General features: G+C 38.9%; 1 protein-coding gene across 2 annotated transcripts in view; it reads right to left on the bottom strand.

Moving 5' to 3' along the window:
* The window catches only part of WDPCP (WD repeat containing planar cell polarity effector), a 248485-nt gene that overhangs the window by 216851 nt on the left and 16239 nt on the right, over positions 1–15395 (bottom strand). The window contains exon 2 of one of the 2 annotated variants that reach the window (XM_075925595.2): positions 9966–10146. The exons of the other annotated variant lie outside the window; for it this stretch is intronic. The gene's annotated coding sequence lies outside the window, so the exon portion shown is untranslated. The remainder of the gene's footprint in view (positions 1–9965; positions 10147–15395) is intronic. 2 annotated transcript variants of the gene reach the window in all.

Genomic DNA, 15395 nt, shown 5'->3' with positions numbered 1-15395 from the left:
ATAGTTGTCCTTTTCATTTATCCCAGAAATTGCCTCAAGGCTACACTGAAGTTACTGGAAATATAAACCGTTCTGAAGTTTCAACATTTTCCTTAATATATAACTTTCTTTATATTCTACCATTTTTGCTGAATTTGACTAAAAATACCCAGAATATTCTGAAATATACTAAAACTGCTATATTATACCTCAGTATTAGAGTCTATATTTGGCATATAATACTTCATTATGAAATGTTAAGTATCATGTCACAGTCTTTATATAAAGCCAGAAGCAGATAGAGCAGTTAATAACATAAAAGTAATGAGGCTAACTGACCAACTTGCTTCCCAACGTCACTTTGCAAATCTCTTTGGGCTAAATTTTCAGCCAGTGAGAGAGGAATTAGCCATAGAAATCCCATTAATGTTAATGAGCGTGTCATGGCTAACTCCCCATGCACTGCGCTAAAGATGTACGGCTATATCTCTAAATATGTGCAGATGCCCATATTCTTTTTTTTTTAAATAGAGCCTGAAGAAATGAAAGGCTCTATTCTCACATAACTGACTTATACACATGTATCTTTTTTCTCCCACTCATGAATCTTCTACATATTGGAATGGGTGTACTGTCTATGTTCTGTTTATTAAAAAGATTATCCAAAGTATGTATGTTTACCAGCATAGAGAGACAGTCTGAGCTATATATTGTACAGTGAATAATACACATACGCAGAAGGATTTTTCTCTTATGTCCATATCAAGTAACCGAGTAATACTGTGTACTATGTGAATCGTGTTCAGCAGTACAAGAACAGCCTGTATTCAAGTGGATGTTTTTAAGAGACTGTAATACTCACAAAGGCATCAACAGGACAGAATTTGAAAGCAAAGTCCCAATTATATCTGTAGAACAGATAAAAGCATGGAAAGCCGCAATGTAAGGGCTTGTCTCCACTCACCAGGAGATGGACGCTGTCGAGATCAATCTCCCAGGGTTCAATTTAGCGGGTCTAGTAAGGACCCACTAAATTGACCACTGATGGTGCCCATGTTGACTCTGGTACTCTGCCAGGTCATGAGGAGCAAGGGAAGTTGACTCGAGAGTTTCTCCTGTTGCCCTCCGACAGTGGGGATGCCGTGGAAAATCGATCTGGTACATCAACTCCAGCTACACTGTTCATGTAGCTGGAGTTGTGTATATGAGGTCGACGTTCCCCCCCGTGCAGACCTGGCCTAAGTTTTCCCACATCCAGTGACTAGATCAGATTTAAACAGGAAAGAAACATCTGTGCATTGGGCCTCTGCCCACAATGGCCTCTAATTCATTTCATACAGGCCTCCAAAGAGCTATCTTGCATGTGCAATTGTTCTGTGTGGAGATAGCACAAGGTCTAAAGGGAAGCCAAAGATGAACCCCCAAATGAACAGTAAGTAAAATCTGCTTTAAGCTCACTCAAACAAGTCGAAGAACCTTCTTATGGGGCCAGGACATATAGGCTCTTCAATTAGATGGAATATAGCTAAGTCCATGCTCAGACTGCTAAAAATTTTAACTGGATCTTTGGTCTCACAATGGAATCACTGCCTACCTGTGGGAAAAGGGAAAAGGTGGAGAATGTTCTCTATCGATTGTATTGTCTTCCCTTTACTTATTCTTTACAACAACGCTTCATCTGGGCCACTGTACGGTTTGGAAAGAGGTGGGGCAGATTTGGAGGGAGAGAATCAGGGGACGGGGCTCTACCTCACTATTCATTGCATACCTCCCCATATTTTCACTCTGAAATCCTGCTGAGAATTTGTGAAGCTGTGTGCTGTCTTAACTCCAGGAGAGTCCTCTCTGTCACTATTTCTCAACAGTCTGCAGCTGTTTCAAGCTGCAGCTGTGCTGCTGAGAGAGAGACCAAAAGAACAACACAGAGGCAAGGTCTCCATGCAGTTGTCTCCTACCTCCTTAACTCTCTGACGTCTCCTTCCTTGTATATCTAGGATGAAAGTGGGATGCTTGAATCCCCACACCATTCCATGTTGTGGGAATTATTTGAAGAAATTTTGCATGGTGAACCTGGCATAGTTTTCTTGTACCTGGCTCCCTTTCAAAGGTTTCTTCATGAGAGATGTGCTATTTAGTAACCATCCTCCTCACTTGTCAGCTTTATTTGAGTATTGCAAAATACACCCCTGACAAATGTTCTATTGCTCGGTAATGCTAACACAAGTCATTAATTAGCAATAAGTTTGTGTAATTAAATGGGAGAGGTGCTTTGCACAACATTTAAAAGTACATGCAATGAAAATAATAAGCGACCTTGTATATAAGATATCATTATAGATCAGAGCCCTCTTCTGCCTGAAAGAAAGAAGTAACTTGGCAATGGATGCTAATTCTTCAGTGTTTTCTACATCACATAAATCATTACTCTTTGTAAAGGACTTGCTATCTTTAAATAACAATGTCTATAAATCACACTTTCTTCTGAATCATCAGGAACTACCATCCTCTGGTATTTTCTGTATAGTTTTAGATATGTTTCCTGACAAGTTAACTAAAGAATTTATCATGTATGTCATCAAACAGAAATATAACAAGCATATCTTGCCAGCTATTGCAGAACCTCCTCTCTCTGGCCATCTCATTACAAGTAATAAACAATGTAAAAGTAATCAAGTGTTCAGCAGTGCCATAAAATATTATTAGAATAGTTTAGGGCTAAGCCTTTCCCCCATCTCAACATACACACAGGCACACGCTCTTTGTGATAAGGATTTGTAAGCTAAAAACTTAGCGGGCTTAATCCTACAATTGTTATATGAGAAAGACTTCCAGGAACTTCACAGTCCAAAACATGGAGTAAAACATGAAAATAATGTGCACATTCTCAGCAGGATCAACTTTCTTGGTTTTATCTTTCCAATTTTAATATCAAAGTATTCCAAACTCCAATTATGTTTCATTACTGAAACTGTGAATATCCCATTTAATTATTTTTAATATCCTAGGATTACACAAGGAATGCAGAATGTTGGTAAAGTAGACAAGGAAGAAAACACATTAATGATTTAAAGGGGGGGAAAGCTGTTTTTCGTGTTCTTATCCAATCAACAACTAGCTTTAAATATAAGTAATATAGTATTACACATAATTGCTTTAATCCTAAGGCATTTTAGGGTGTACTTGAAATAATACAAGGGAACCTTGTTTTTGTATATTCATAGCGTAAAACATCTAGCAAATAGTTTCTACATTCAGAGTGTGTGATTAACCAAGATGGTAAATACTTTTAAAGACACATTTAAATCAAAATACTGTATGTTAAATCAAAGTACTGTATATTGTGTAACAAATCTCACCATTTTCTTCCTGAGATGTTACACCTTGATTATAAAACAAGAGCTACAGATATAATTATACTCATTCTATATTCTAAGACTTCCAGTGAAACTGCCAATTTAGCAAAGATGCAAATGTTCCACAATTTTCTATGTATAATTTTTTTCCCCTCACCTCTGATAAATTGATTTTTAAGTTATCATAAATGCAGCTTTACACAATAGCACCATCTAGTGTTTAAGATACATGTTTGCATTTAATTTACTAAATGGCCTCAACACATTTTTCTCTGGATTCCCAATCGAGAATATAATTAAAATGTTTTAAACAATGTTTCTTCCTCAAACTTCTCCCTACCTGTATGTTTTCCAATTTCTCTTATCTAATTTTTCCCACATTTTTAACGCAAAAGGTAAGTTTTCATTTTTATTGTTTTCAATCTAATTTAGATTGTCTCTACTTAATGGGAACTGGGGTGAAATCCTGGCCCCATTCAAGCCAAATGAATGGCAACAGGGACAAGGATTTTATTTCTGATCTTTTTGTTTGCCTCTCAAATTCTGTGCAAACAAATGGTGCAATATGAATAATAAAACAATAATAAGCTATCATTTAAGAGATGCTCACTCCTTATGGAAGGTATGTTATAATTAAAAGTCAATAAATTGATCTAAAACTTAGATTTTAACAAGACAAGTAAATACATGTTATATTCCTTCTTCCCTGTGGGTACGACTACACTGCAACACTATTTCAAAATAACTAGCACTATTCTGAAATAACTTAGTCCGTGTCAACACAGCAGGAAGTTTTTTCGAAATAGTGTCCAAATACTATCAAGCTGGAGCACTTCTTACTCCAACTCCTGCAACCCTCATTGTACGAGGAGTAAGGGAAGTCGGAGGTAGAGTGCTCTATTTCAAAATAAATGCTGCGCAGATGCTCCCTATTTCAAAATAAGCTATTTCGAAATAAGATACACAACTGACGTAGCTCAATTTGCGTCGCTTATTTCGAGTTAAGCCCTGCAGTGTAGATGCAACCTGTATGTCCTGTATCAGATTTAAAATAAAATAAATGCAAGATAACTTCCCTACAATTAAGTCTCCAAAAGAATGGAGTAGTCAAAAAAGTTAGAAGCTGGCATTAATATATTAGAAGAATGAATCATTGGAACAATTTTTGCAGGAAGGGGGTGCTCAAAGCAAAATCCATGCATTTGGGTTGTTATTACTATTTCAAGTGAGGGCGTACAGCAGCACCATCAGCACCCCTAATTCCAGAATCTATGAATGCACAGACCTGATTAAAACGGTGTCTTAAAAATTATAGGCAGCAGGGTTTCACTACCTATTACTGAGGCTTCGCATGATAAGACCTTACTTCCAGTGGCTTATAACTTTTCTAAGCTTTGAACATATTTGCTGAACTTTTCCATACAAGGTGTCTGTCTCAAGTTGGATGTTTCCAGAAAATTTTAGCCCTTATTGTTCAGCTATTTCCAAGAACAAGACTAGGGATGTTGATTTACCATGTTAAAAAATTCTCGAGAAAAACTGTTTGAAAGCTCTAGTACCTCCATGCTTTGGAGCAGTGACTCAGAATTTTGCAGGAAGGTGGCCTTTGTGTCAAGGACTTGCATTTTGCCATCATGAAAATCTGCTCAATTTGGCCACGATTGACTTTTGAAAAGTCACAGTTTGCCCAAGTCAGTAGACTTTTACTCAACTTCAACAGTTAATTCTCTGAGGATTCTTCCCTCAATGTGAAGATGCCTGAGCCTCTCACAGCTTCTAGTACTGACCAGAGTTCACATGAAGTATCTCTGCAGAGCAACAGAACATTCCCCCATCAAGCCAGAACTACTAGTCTCAAGCTGGATTTTTCCTGTAATGACTGTTCACACTTACTCTGGCCAAGTTGAGGCCAGGGTGAGATGACCACCTGTTCCTTATTTTAAGGGACCATAATTGATTTGTCCCTTAGGAAGATCACAGATCCCTTATTTTAAGATTCACTGAAATGTATTGAAACCAGTAAATATCATTTTAAACATTATCTTGAAGCTTAGGATAATTGCACTGCGCACTCAAGGGCAGTAGAAATATACACTTGAGAGAAAATATGCTAAGGGAAAAGGTGTTTTCCTAAAATGTCCATTAAAGGTTGACCATTTTTAATACAGTTCTCCCTTATTTCCATCCGACAAAGGCGGTCACCCTTGGCCAGGCGAGGGAAAGGAGACACTCAGCAATGCCCCTCCCCACAGCAGGAAACATGTTTGATTCAAATGCAGAGGGGATAAATGTCTAACCAGGTAGAAAGGAAAGGATTAGACTGGGACTGATGAGGCTGGCACTAGAGGTGAGACACAAACTGGGACTGGTTAAGGAGACTGAGGCTGAGCAGTAGGGAGAGACAGACAGGGAGATAAGACTGTGGACAAAATTAGTTTATTCTTCCACAATTAGAAAATAATTCCATAACCAAAATCTTGTCTCAAACTTTTTTTTAAATATAAGACTGAAATTTTATTAGCTATTTCTGAACCAGTTTTAGGAATATTAACTTGTGTTGTGTTCACTGACGATATATGGATAACAACCAATGAAGCAATTATAATAAATGTCCGTGTCTGATCTTTTTCTAATAAAACATATACTCCAGCCTCAAATAATGTGCCATTCAAATTGAATAAACCTAAGGTGACATGGAGTATCAATGTTTTAGTGCTTAGGCATTTTGTTCATGACATTAAATTGCATGTTTCACCTTTTATCAGCTCTTTTCAAGAAAGCATATATTTAACAGTTAAAAAATAAGTCCTCTTGGTTAGCATGTATCATTTTTTTTAAAAGACCCGGACATTTGTAAGCTGTGACAATTATTTTTCTAACAGAATCTAGATGTGGATATCATTGGCAGTTATGTTTGCAGCTTTGAAGTCTGCTCTAGGTCTGTCATTTGGTTTAGGCTATTGATGGGTGCCTGGGGTGTTTTGTCCTCTGGGATGCTATTTTCCTTTAATTCATCTCTGATTAGAAGCTATTTATGCATTTTTATCTGCTTTATGTAAAGATCAAAGAGATCAGGGATCCCTATTCTGACCCTATAATAGGCAAAAAGGACAGTATGCATGTTCTTATTTGGTTTCAGTGTAAATTTTAAAGCCCACCTTTACACTGTTCAATTCTTGATACATCCCTTATGGCAAGAGCTTTCTATATGACTCAGCAGTTAATGGTACATACCTTGTTGCCTACAAAAATGGATATACTTTTCTTTTCATACCTTTGTAAATAACTTTTTAGATTGAAATCTCTTTAGATAATTATTTATCTCGTCAGTGAGATTTGACACATTGAATTACAATTAAAGTACAATTGAGCTCCACAGTTACTACAGCATCATTGTTCATAATGCTGCCATTACACTAAAATTATGAAAACCTCTGTAACTATTACCAAGACTGTTGTTCTTATTGTGAAATACTCGTCTCAAAAATTAATTTAACCCTTTTAAAGCTCTAATGGGGCAAAATTTGACTATCTAGCTACTTCAAGATGGATTTCCTGTTCATACTCAAAAATAGCTCTAAAATGTACAAATAAGGAGTCATATTCAGCTACCATTGGTATTAATGAAAACGGAGATCTTGCCACCATCAGTGCAAAAGAAACAAACCCCTCCACACTAACACAGTGCAGTTTAAACAACAGGTATTGCTTTGGGGAAACAACTTTTTCAGTTACAATGTGTAGGCCCACCGACAGAGATGGGAAGGGAGCAACTACCCTGGAACCCAGCCATTCAAAAGAGCATGAGGCTCCAGATGGAGCTCTGGGCTTCTTAAATCGTCACTGGAGCCCCAGGTGGTGCTGTCCTGGCGGTGCTAATGGGTTGGCTATGGGGGAAGTATGGCACAGTCTGGACAGTGCTGAGGAATGGCTTCCCCAGCTCCTTCCACCCGAGGCCCCGCAGCTTCTGGGAGTGCGGAGCTGTCCTTCCATCTTGCATTGGGCCACCCCTGACACTGTAGTAACACTGTAGACACTTGTCAGATTTGGTACACAAACACAGCAAGTATGGTGAAAAAGAAAATTCCAAGGACTGTATTTTCAAAGGGATGCAAAAATGTTGTGTACAGAAACACTCTTCCTTCTGCTCAGTGGAAGCTACAACTCACCCTCCTTGTGGCCTGATTTTAATTTGTCCTGTTACTTCCTGCTTGATCTCCTGGTCCTCAGCTGAGAGCCATGAAATGAGGACCTGTGAAAACAGCCAACAAATCCCTCTGTGCAGGGAAAGCATAAAGTTTGAGTACACGAAACCCCTTTGGGGAATTTTTTCTGTCAAAACGTATTTGCATAAGGAGGTGCAAATTACTCCAACTGGTCTGTGGACTGACAAAAGAAGAAACGGGGACCCATTTGATGGGAGGAGCCTAACAGAAGGCTCAAAATTCTTCAGGGTTCCAGCCAAACAACAATTATCTGGAAGTCAGGACCACAGATCTTCACGTTATCTGTCAGAGTCTAGGATTGCAGAAGGTTCTGCTTTCTAAAAGGTTCTGGAAGACTGCAGCACAGGCACCTGGAGTCCATGAATAGGAATATACAGACGAAGAAACCGCCAGCTTTGCCAGACAACTTCAACAGAGCAGTTATGAACTTAATGCAGAAATCTGCAGCACTTTTAGTATTTAGAGGCACTGAAAAAAATAGGATTTAATATCAGAGTCCACAACTACTGAAGTGCCATTTTTTAATTCAATAAAATCTTTTTTCCAATTCAGTTGAACTTCTCACAGAATTGCCAATCTGTCTCACTGGAGTGCTGCAGAAAGTAGGGGTCCTCATTATAGAATTTAGGGTCACTTTGCAGGATATGACCAAAGAACAAGTATCTTACGCTCAGGCAGCTGCAGTCAAAGCCTTCTCTCAATTTTTGCCTATGTACTTCTACCCTGATTTGGAGACACCACACTAGGACTGAGAGAATAATTTTTTCAGGCCTCTCTGCTAAACAAGCAAACAAAAATAAATTGCAATTAATTTCAGCTAATTTTGTGGGCATTTTCTGACTGGAAACTGGATTGATACCGCAAAACTTATTTCACAGATCATCAAACGGTAAAAGATTTTGGTCCTTACCTCTCTTAACTAGATTTGAAATAGAGATCTCGGGGTGAAAAGCTCATACTCTATAATCTCTTAATCTATCAGGTCCCTCCAGATGATTTAAAAGGAATTCAAAGGGTGGAATTTAGGTTAAAAGCTAGCAGACAATGTCTTAATTGCTGTATTTTGGGACTGCTTCTTTTTTATTTTTTGTACTTTTTATTTTGCATCAGACAGCATTATTGTTGATATTTTACCAGATGCTCTTCTTATAACAGAAAACATAAACCTGGATGAGGTCAAACCTTTTTAAGATTTTAATTAAATGGACACTAAATACTGGAGGATGAAAGATGCTTAAATTGTTTTAGAATGTGTACCATCTTCACTGTCTTTTTCTTGTCTATATTTATAGCTTTTGCATTCACTCCAGGAAATTGCACAGCTTTAAGTAGAGGAGTGCCTTGCAAAGAACAACTGTAACTTAGAATTTAGAACACTTAGGGTATGTCTAGACTGCATCCCAATGTGAGGTAGACATTGCAAATGAAGCTGGGATTTAAATATCCTGTGCCTAATTTGCATAAAAATGGCTGCCACGTTTTGCAGACTCAGCACTTTGTTGGCAAAAAGCGGCAGTCTAGAAGGGGATCTGTCAAGAAAGAAAGTCTTTTTCGACAGATCCTGTAAAGCTCCTTCCAGGATCCTCCTCTAGACTGCCGCTTTTTGCTGACAAAGTGCCATTTTTATGCAAATTAGGCACAGGATATTTAAATCCCTGCCTCATTTGCAATGTCAATCTGCCTAATCTGCATCCCTCTGCCGACAGAGGGATGCAGTCTAGACATACCCTTATAGCTTTACAACAGCTCTGCTAGTCACAGACTGACATGACCCAATGAAACTGTATAAGCCAACAGAGAGGCAACAGAGGTTTTGTGCTACATCAAAATAATAATTATAATACATTCAAACAGGACTTGGTGCTTGGAGCAAATATACAAAAAATGGACAGAAACTTTATGTCATAGCCTAGTACCTGGGGGAAGTTAACAGGAAGAGATGAGAGTTATTTCCACCGTCACAAACTGCAAAACAATTTACAAAAAAAGAGTAGACTAGATACTCACTGGTATCCTATCCACTGAACTCAATGGACCTTAGCTGTTGCCAATTTACACCACTTAAGTATCTAGCTCAAATGAATGTATAGATGATACATTGTCATATAAGCTTTTAAAAAAATCTATATATGCTAATTATGGTAAGAAACCTGAGGCTTTCAGTCCTGTCTATAGTAAAGAAATTGAGCTCTCAGGCAAAATGTCAGGCTTTAACACAAATTATAAGAAATCAGAGGCCGTATGAACAGAACTACCACAGGCAGGGAAAATGCAATTAGAAGAGCTTTTAAATTTAAATGTGCAAGGAAACTGATGAGATACTTAGGGGGGTGAACATTCCAGCCGAAATGGAAAAACTATACAAAGAGAAAATTATATGCTGCTTTTAGGGAACATCAAAAATTACCTTGAAAAAACAGACAAACTTTCATTTTCATTCCTAGAGAGCAAAGACACTTCCAATGACCTTCTTTCTCTTCCAGATTCTGACAGTCTTGTGTCTAAGGAGCTTTTAAAGGGCATTCAATGACATATAATGAGATTTCTTGGACCTAGAAGCTGCCCAAAGCCAATAAGGAGGTACTTGTCTACAAAAAAAAAAAAAAAAAAATCAACAAAAGAGGGGTTGGTGCTATTACTTATCAAAAATAATACCAATACACATAGCCAAGAGCCTGGTCTGACTGGCAATGGATCTCAAATTTCTACCATAATTAAGGCCATGTCTCAACTGACAAGCTTACAGCAGCACAGCTGCACTAATAGTTGTGCCATAGTAAAGCTATGTCTACGCTGCTCCCATTTTGTGCAAAAAATATGCAAAGGAGGCGAAGCATGGAATATTGCCGTGCCTTGTTTGCATAATTAATGAGGCTTCCGCATTTTTTCAGGAAGAACGGCTGTTGAGCAAGAGTGGGGTTTTGCGCAAAAGCCTCTTGCGCAAAAACGGAGCGTCATTAATTATGCAAATGAGGCACTGCAATATTCTGTGCTTCGCTTCATTTGCATATTTTTGCAAAAACAGGAGCAGTGTAGACATAAGAGCGCTTGTATAGCCACGCTCTGCCGAAAGGAGAGAGCTCGCTCATTGACGTAATAAAACCAGCTCAATGAGAGGCAGTACCTATGTCAACAAGAGAGTGTCTCCCTGCTGTCTTAGTACTGTGCACTAGGTATGTGAACCAATTACAGTAAAACTCCAATAGTCCAACATCCAATAGTCCGGCACTCCTGATAGTCCGGCATCAAAATGGCAAGAGCCTAGTGAGTGAGCTTCGGCAAAAAATGAGTCACAAGGTAACAGTGGCAGCAGCTGAACTGAGCAAAAAGGGTAAAAAAGGGTTAAAAAAAACTAAAACATTACAGTATACTGTATACAGTATGTACAATAAAAAAGGTTAAGAACACTTTATATACAGTATATACTATATACAGTATATACATAACCATCTTATGTATATGCTTGATACTCTGGCATATCTGATAATCCGGCACCACATAAGTCCCATAGGTTCCGGGTTATCGGAAGTCTACTGTAACTGGTTACCTTGTAAGCATCACCCTTAATAGGCAGGCAGAGGGTTACTCCAGCCCCATGGGGCTGCTTAGCTCCCAGCCCACAAGGACTCAGGATTCGCAGCATGGAGAGGGAAAGGGCTGCCTGCTCCCAGCCTGCACAGGCTCATGGGCTGGGAGTCGGCAGCCTCGCATGTGTTGAAAGCAGCAGTTGTGGGGGGGGCGGAGCCTGGACAGAAGTCCTATCCTCTTCCTCTTGCTGCCGCTTCCAGCCCCATGTGAGGCTGCCAACTCCCAGCCTGCATGGACTGGGAGCCAGCAGCCCAGTATGGGGTTGGAAGCAGGCGGGCTGGAGCAGCCCCTGACCACAGTGCAGGAGCCACTCCAGCCCATCTCCATTTAATCAGTTAACCGGTTAAACTTAACGTTTAACCAGTTAACTAATTAAACAGGATTTTACATCCCTACTGAACACATGAGCGCTTATGCCGGCAACATTTATTTTGCTCTGAGTCCCATGGCAATAAGTGAGACCACAAACCAGCGGTTTTCTTTTACAAGTTCACTATCAGCAGTGAAACTGACAGTGCAAAAATTCTGCAAGTGTAGACACAGCCCAAGTTTTTCTAAAGCAATTGCTGCTTCTGAAAGCAGGCTGCAGGTAGGCCCTCATGTTTAATGAAAGAGCTCCATAGCTACTGTGGTGTTAGTGAAAAGTCTGTTTCATTCTAATGATTTGAATTATCTTGATCTGATTCGTTGGGTCAGAAACTGCAAGCCTCAGTAGATTTTAGCTAGAAAGTTGTTCTAAACCAGCCAACTGAATGCAACACTAACAAGTGGTGTCACAAAGGTTTTGCAGACATTAGTAATAATATAGACATGGCCTTAGTAAAAATTATGCAGGGATTATATTTTGGGAGTGCATTAAGAAACTCACTCAGAGCCTGAAAGAACAGATCCAAAGCATTATATAAAAGCCCGCTTACTAAACTCATGGGGGGCACTGTAATTTAAAAAACTCCCCATTCTCTCTGATCCCTCACTGAAGATTACAGATTTCCCCTTGATTTGTAAAACTACCAGATTTGCCAAATTATAAAAAGGTGAGTTTAACTGAAGCAGCTATTTAAAATTCAAGCAATTAGTCCACCAAAAGAACTAGAAGATTCTAGTCTTCTTCCTATGCCATCCAAGAACGCACTTCAAAAATCTTGATGAGAGACTCAGGAAAATCCACTGGGCGTAAGGGGATACAGAAGTTCCCATGTGCAGCATGAAGTGGGAAGCCGAGAAGCCCAGCACAACTGCCCAGTCCCTGATAGGGAGCAAAGAAACCAGGTGTGGCTGCCTCATTCATGGAAGAGAGTGGGGAGCTCAGGGGGATCAGTCAGGCTCCTGTTGGGTAGATCCACGCCCGGAGTTTGGCCAGCTGCCATGCTCCTAATGGGGAGAGGGAAGCCAAGAGCCCAGGTGGCAGCCCACATTAGAGCAGGAGCTGGGAGCCTGAGCAACAGCCTGGCTGTGAGCAGGGAGACAGGAATCCAGGAGGGCAGCAGTGCTCCCCTGCGGAAAGTAGGAAGCCCAGGTGGCAGCTTGAGCTGGGAGTCTGGGTGGCAGTCCAAGTTGGGAGCCTGGCTGGCTGCCCGAACTTGAAGCAGAGTCCAGGTAGCAGCAGACCACCTGTAGAGCTGGGAGCCAGCTTCCTTTTCAACTTCACAACTTCAGGAGAGACACAGAATTGACAAGAATAACAGACAATAGATATAAGTAACAGTTTCTACAGGGAAACTACGTCACCCTAACTACACCAACATAAGATCTATGCCTCTCATGAAGGTGCAGTTACTATGTTGGGGTAGTAGAGCACTTACATTGGTCAGAGCAAGGCTATAGTGTGTACATTGATATAATTAGATTGAGGTAAGCTACCTCGTATTGACCTAATGCTGTAGTATAGACCAGGCCTAAATTTTCAGACTCAATGTGGGGCAATGACAAATACCCAACTTGGATGGCATAGCCAAATGTCTGTTTTCTAATTTGAATTGTAGACCAGACCTTAACCACCATCAACCAAGTGGTCTAAAGCTATGCCGACAGCTCTTTTCATCATTTATTTGTTTCCTCAATTAAAGAATTAAGCTGCCACTGATATAGTTATCTTTAAAAAAGGATGAATTTACACAATACTCCTTGTCTGGAGTTGCAGTAGACAGTTCAGAAACTGAATGGGAATTACTGTTGCAAGACTGTACAGACCCCAGGAAAGTATAGTATGCTAAGCCAATGAGTATGCATTAAGCCATTCTTTATATAAAATACCATGCTCATGCTTAGAACAAAACACTTTTCTCCCAATGAGTTTGTCTCTCTGAAGTGAGAGAGCCATGAACAAATAATTAGAGCATGCACCAATAACATACATATTAAGCAGGCTGTGGCAGCTCAATAACTTTCCCCTATTTATCTTCCAACTTTTACATCAAGTATATAGCCCACATTACTGATGATAACCCATTATTGTTTGCCAAATCAATTTGTCCCTCTTGCATTGTCTGTAAACGAGTACCCCTAGACATATTTGTTCGGCTGGATAAACTTCCCTGGATTTCAGTATTCTGTCTAAAATACATACGTAATCAAGAACAACTTGTGCTTTGGATCTGAGGAAGTGGGTCTGGCCCACGAAAGCTCATCATCTAATAAACCATCTTGTTAGTCTTTAAAGTGCTACATTGTCCTGCATTTTGCTCCATTTCTTCCATCACCCAAAGCTTGATTCAGGTTCTCTCTCATGTCCCCTTACTGCAAAACATTAATGCTCCTGTAAGATATAAGCATTTCAAGATGTAGAAGGATCCTACAACATTGAGGATCACTATGTTACACGGATCCCTGTGAAGGACAAAATGATATAATTTTGGGTTGCAAGATAACTACAAAGATAACACCCTAGATAAACAGGATCATAATCTGATATCTGAATGAGGCAGAATTAACAATGAAGAAGAACGCCGTCACACTTCAAAGTTCATACAAAAGAATGATCAATTTTTGCTTGCCCAGATATACAAACAACTGACTCCTCCATGTATTATGCATTATAAACACCATTGGGTATTTGGTAATGCCCATTTGATAATACTGCTGTTGTTCAGGCTGCAGGGTGCTGTTTGTGATCCTGTGGTGCAGAAGCTCTATAAATTGATAGTACCATCTTAATTGATCAACAGAATGCAATCTGCAATTTCATAGCTTTTGTGTCCTTGCCAATACTTTCTGTTTTCAAATAAATGTTAAAAGTTTTCGCTGCAGGTAACAAAACTAAGTATATGCTTTATTGTGGTATAGTTAATCTGATTCACATTTTGAAATATGCAAATACTTGTCTCACAGTCTTTCAAATGTCATTAACTGCAAATCACAAAAGTAACACTGGATTCATTTGTATTGTACAGGAAGGTCAATCCTGGAAGATTCCTGCCTTTAGAACTTATTTGGCTAAAATAAATTGCATATGAAGGACTTGAAGGATCATTCCCTTAGTTCACATTTTTGCTTGATCAGTCAGGCTAACACATAACATACATCTGGTTCTCTCTGCTCCCCCCAGAAAAGTTTTTATATTGATTCACCTTAACATGACTGACAATCCTACCTTCTTACTACCTGTATTAATATTAATATTAATTAATATAATATATAATTAATATAATCCATTCATCTGAAGAAGTGGGTTGTGCCCATGAAAGCTCATGATACCATCTATATGTTTTGTTAGTCTCTAAGGTGCTGGAAGACTATTCGTAGTTTTTTAAGTTTTTCCAGAAACAGACTAACTTGGCTACCTCCTGATGCATTAATATTTGTTTGCTGTATCAAAATCCACTTTTCTTGGTAGCACTACATCATAAAATTTTAATGAATCTAGAAAAAAATCTACAGCACAATAGAAATCAGATAAATATGTTCATCATCCAAAAATCAAATAATCATTTATTTTACCCTGTGAGGCCTGACAGAGTAAGCTTTTGCTTAATTAAATTATTTTTAAAGTAAGTTTTAACACTGTAAATGTTCACTTAAGCTTTTGAAATATCTTATGGTCTTTTATGTAATTGTCCTATATTTAGATCATAAAAAAATAATTTGACTCAGGCTACAAAACAAGAATCTCTTTTTACAATTTTTATACAAATATTTGAAAAAAAGGATGCAGTGCCTCAAAGTTATTAGTCTGAAAATATACATATTATCAACAATATTATTTTAACATCCTAATTTATCCTGTCTTTATATTCCCCAAACACTAAATGAC

The sequence above is a fragment of the Pelodiscus sinensis genome, chromosome 3, assembly GCF_052426305.1.
Source record: "Pelodiscus sinensis isolate ZL-2025 chromosome 3, ASM5242630v1, whole genome shotgun sequence".
Classification (NCBI taxonomy): Eukaryota; Metazoa; Chordata; order Testudines; family Trionychidae; genus Pelodiscus; species Pelodiscus sinensis.
The sequence above is the reverse complement of the archived record's forward strand: the minus strand, read 5'-3'. Positions and strand labels throughout refer to the sequence as shown.